The sequence below is a fragment of the Zosterops lateralis genome (genome assembly GCF_965231275.1).
Source record: "Zosterops lateralis genome assembly, chromosome: 23".
Taxonomy (NCBI): Eukaryota; Metazoa; Chordata; class Aves; order Passeriformes; family Zosteropidae; genus Zosterops; species Zosterops lateralis.
The window spans coordinates 4,535,970-4,540,723 of NC_139783.1; positions in this window are offsets into that span (position 1 = coordinate 4,535,970).

Consider the following 4,754-nt stretch of genomic DNA (forward strand, 5'->3'; position numbering starts at 1 on the left):
AAATGAGGCCATTTGCAGTGTTTAATACAAGTCACAATTGAGACCTGGAGGGAAGAACAGGGAGACACTACCAATTTCCATGTCAAACCCAGCAGGCCAACTCCAAAGCGGAGAGAATAAAATGGAATGGGGACAGGGGCTGGTCAGATGTTCCTCTAAAGGATCCGAAAATTGCCTCCAAGTGAACAGGAGGGGAAAATAAATCCCTATAAACCTCCCTGTGTGTTCAGGGCCTCAGCTGTGAGGAGCTGGACATGGACAGAGGCATCTGGAACAGTTCTGTCCTCAGGCTGAGCTCTCCACCCCTGCCCTGAAGTCAATCAAGTGCTTTCCCAGAGGATTCCATGGTTGCCAACCACCCCTCCAGATGTGCCTCACAGGAGCACAGAACCTTTTTCAAGATCAGGAGAGCAGAAAAAAATGACAAGAGATACCCAATCAAACTCTGTTTAAAAACCTGGAAAAAAACAGTTACTAGTTGAACTCTGAAGCCCAGCTGTGTGCCTTGGAATCCAAAGGAAAACTGGAAAGGCTTTTCACAAGGACTGACACTGAAGAGCTAACAGATGAATGTGTGTGGCATTTTTAGAGGCTTCCAATTTTCTACATTTTTCCTTGAACTGTTGAACTTGACTTTATCTTTGCCTCCTCTTGCACCAAAGGAGCCTCATTGCACCAGGCAGGAAGGCAAAGCTCATTCCTGGCCCTGGCTGGTGCTGTCCCTGCAGCATTTCCATCCCTCCCGTGGCCTCTTCCCTCAGGGTCCCCAGCAGCAGCTGCTGGAGCAGCACATGGAAGCTGCAGATGGAAGTGCTGCCCACTCCAGGCTGAAGCTACAAAAGGATCCTGCTGACAGGAACCCCAAGATTCCCTCCCAGGGGCCCTGCAGACACTTCCCCATCTGTTCTGTCTGCTCCATGCAGACACTGCAGGGGACATCTTGTCTCTCCTTTGGGGCAGGGCCAGGAGCCCAAATTCACACTCCAAATGCTGGATTCTGGCCCATTTCTGGGACATCTGCTGAGATGGGCTCCAGCATTATCCAGAGAAACTCACTGGACTTCATCCTCCAGCTTGAAAACCCAGCCCTTGGAAAGGGTTTTTATAAGGACCACAAGTCATAATCCAAATAAGATTGATTTGCAATTGTTTACCCTTTGTTCTCTGTGGTAGTCTTCTGTGCCATGAAACTCATCTCCAATTAGACTGCAAGGAATGAGTCTGAAGCCTGCAGTACCAGAACAAAACAAAGCCAGTCGGATTTCCTTATGAAAACTGGAAGACCTAAAAATAGTAAATGTGTTTTTCTCTTCAAAACATTTTTCAGATAAACATAACACATATATGATAGGCAAATTCACACTGTGTGAGCATTTTAAAAAAGGGCAAGCAGGGGTTATTTTTTGAGGAAAAGTTAGTTCTACTACCAAATTAAAAGAATTCAAAAAGGTGTTGTTTCTAGCCAGAAGGGTGTGCACAGCATTTGGGATGAGCCCAGTCCCAGCAGGGTGCTCAGAGCACAGGTTATGGGAAGGAAGGGGCCGTGGGGGACTCACTGTGAGCATCAGAGGGGCCCCGGCTTATCCCTCCTGTCCCACTCTTGCAGGTTTCTACAACCAAACCTCATTTTTCATTATTTATGTCACCAAATCACAGGAGACCAAAGACAGCAGGACCCATCCATCCTGGCAGCATTCATCTTGGAAGAGCCCTTGCAGAGATGGAATTTTGAAAGTGGGATTCCAGTTACGGCAGCAGAAACCCCGATGAGAAGGGCAAGTGTTGTCCACAGGAAGGAAAGCACAGAGCCCCAGTGTTTCGGGGGCAGATGAGAGGGGCACCTCAAAAGACTAAAGCCAGCCAGATCTGTCTTATGTCAGCATTCATCTGGAAGCAATCTGGATATACAGAATTTTGGATCTAGAATCCCAGTTTTGGCCATGGGCACCTGGGGGAGAATGACTGTTCTTTTCCACAGGAAGGAAAAGCACAAAGTCCAAGTGTTTAAGGGGAAGATGAGAGGTGGCTCCCCATGAGGACACAGGCAGCCTGACCTGTCTATCCTGGCAGCACTTGTCTGGGAGCAACCCTTGGATAGATGGGATTTTGTCAGTGGAATCCCAATTTCTGCCATGGATATCTGGATGAAAACAACAGTTCTTTTCCATAGGCAGAAAAGCACAGAGCCCCAGTGTTTCAAAGGCAGATGAGAGCCAGGCCTCGGGAAGCCAAGGCCAGTAAGACTTCTCAGTAATGGCAAATTTTGTCTGGAGGCAACCGTTGCATATAGAGAATTTTGGAGGTGGAATCCTAATTTCTGCCAGGAGGGGTGGGTCTTTTCCACAGCAAGAAAAGCACAGAGCCCCAGTGTTTCAAAGGCAGATGAGAGCCAGCCCTCAGGAAGCCAAGAGCAGCCAGACTTGTCAGTCATGGCAGCTTTTGTCTGGGAGCTACCCCAGGATATTCAGAATGTGGGAGGTGGATTCCCCATTTTGGCCATGGACACCTGCAGGAGGAAGAGGACAGTTCTTTTCCACAGGAAGGAAAGCCCAGAGCCCCAGTGCTCCAGGGCCAGAGGAGAAGTGACCCTTGGGATGTGAACATCAGCTGGAACTGTAAGGCAGCCCCTGGGAGGGCAAACCAGCCAGATGTGTTCTGTGTCCCCTTGGTTTCATGGGGCCCTGTAGTGCCAACATGACTTGTGGTCCCATGAAGCCCCCAAGTGTCACAATGGCCCCTTTTTGGGGGGGTTTTGGGGCTGCACAGTGTCACTGTGGTCCTCTTAGTTCCACGAGGCCCTGCAGTGTCACAACGGCCCCTTGGTTCCCCAGAGTGTCCCAATCATCACAGAATGACAGAATCAGGTTGGAAAAGACCTTGGAGATCATCAAGTCCAACCAATGCCCTAAATACCACTTGTCACCCAGACCACACCACTAAGTGCCCCTGGAGGGGGACAGTGACTCTGCCACCTCCCCCTGGCCAGCCCATTCCAATTCCCAATCCCCCTTTCTGTGAAGAACTTCTTCCTGTTTTCCAGCCTAAACCTCCCCTGGTGCAGCCCAAGGCTGTGTCTCCTTGTCCTGCCCCCCAGCAGATCCACCCTCACACCCAGCGTGGTGCCATCTGCAATTTGTTAATGCTGGACTCCATCCCCTCACCCAGATCATCCATGAAGATATTAAACAGGACTGGGCCCAACACACATCCCTGGGGACACCACCAGGGGCTGGACACCAACTGGATGCAGCACCATCCCCAGCACTCTCTGGGCCCAGCCTCCAGACAGTTCTTCATTCTCCAGCAAAGAGGGAACCTGCCCAAGCCGTGGGCTGCAGCTTTTCCAGGGAATGCTGTGGCTCACGGTGTCAAAGGCTTTGCTGATGTCCAGGTAGACACATCCACAGCCTTTCCCACATCCACCAGGTGGGTCACCTGGGTATAAAAGGAGCTCAGGTTGGTCAGGCAGGACCTGCCCCTCCTAAACCCACGCTGGCTGTGTCTGATCCCTGGGCCATGCTGCAGGTGCCCTGTGATGGCACTCAAGGGGATCTGTTCCATTCCCTTGCCAGGCACCCAGGTCAGGCTGACAGGCCTGGAGTTCCCCACATCCTCCTGCCAGCCCTTTTTGGGGATGGGCTCACATTGGCACCTCCAGTCCTCTGGGAGCTCCCCAGTGAGCCAGGACTGAGGAGAAATGATGGAGAGCAGCTGGGGGAGCTCATCCCCAGCTCCCTCATTCCCCCAGGATGGATCCCATCTGATCCCATACACCTGTGAGCATCTGAGTGGCTCAGCAGGTCACCAGCTGCTTCCTCCTGGATTACAGGGGCTGTTGTGCTCCTGTCCTCATCCACCAGCTCAGGAGGACACTTGTCCTGAGGACAACCTGTCTTAATGTTGAACACTGAGGCAAAGAAGGTGTTCAGTACCTCAGCCTTCTCCTCATCTTTAGTTACTGTATTCCCCCTGCATTCAATAAAGAGTGCAGGTTGTCCTTGCCCCTTCTTTTGCCATTAATGTATTTATAATAACATTTTTATTATCATTGACAGAAGTGGCCAGATTAAGATCTAATTGGGCTTTCACATGCTTAATTTTCTTTCTCAGGACCTAATGATATCCTTAAACATTTCCTGGGCAGCCTTCCCCTCTTTCCAAAAGTGATGCATCCTCTTTTTTGCCCTGAGTTCCTGCCAAAGCTCCCCATCCATCCAGGCCAGTTTGTTCTCTTTGCCAGCTCATCTTTTGGCACACAGGCACAGCCTTGTGTCCCCAAGATTTCTTTCTTGAAGTACATCAGTCCTTCCTGGACCCCTTTGTTGAAGGGCTCCTTCCCTTAAAACAAGCAGTACTTGATTCAGTAGTCTCCAAATCAGCATCCTGAACAGGCCCAACTCTGCCCTCTGGAAGTCCAGTGTAGAAGTTTTGTTGATGCCACCTCCTTGTTTAACTGAATATTGAAAACTCGATTATTTCATGGTCACTGTGCCCCAGATGGCCCCGACCACCACGTCCCCCAGCAGCCCTTCTCTGTTTGTGAACAGCAGCAGACAGAGATTTCTTGAGAGTGGCAAGAGAAGAAAACCTCCCCAAAGTGCAGCTTGGAAGGTTCAGCCTGGAGGTGCAGAGAAAGAGAAATCTCTCCCAGGGCAGAATTTTGGTGCAGGAGGTGTCTCCCTCAGAAACATGAGATACCCCAAAATCTCTTCAGGAACATGGAATATCCAAAATCTCCCTCAGTAACAGGTTCC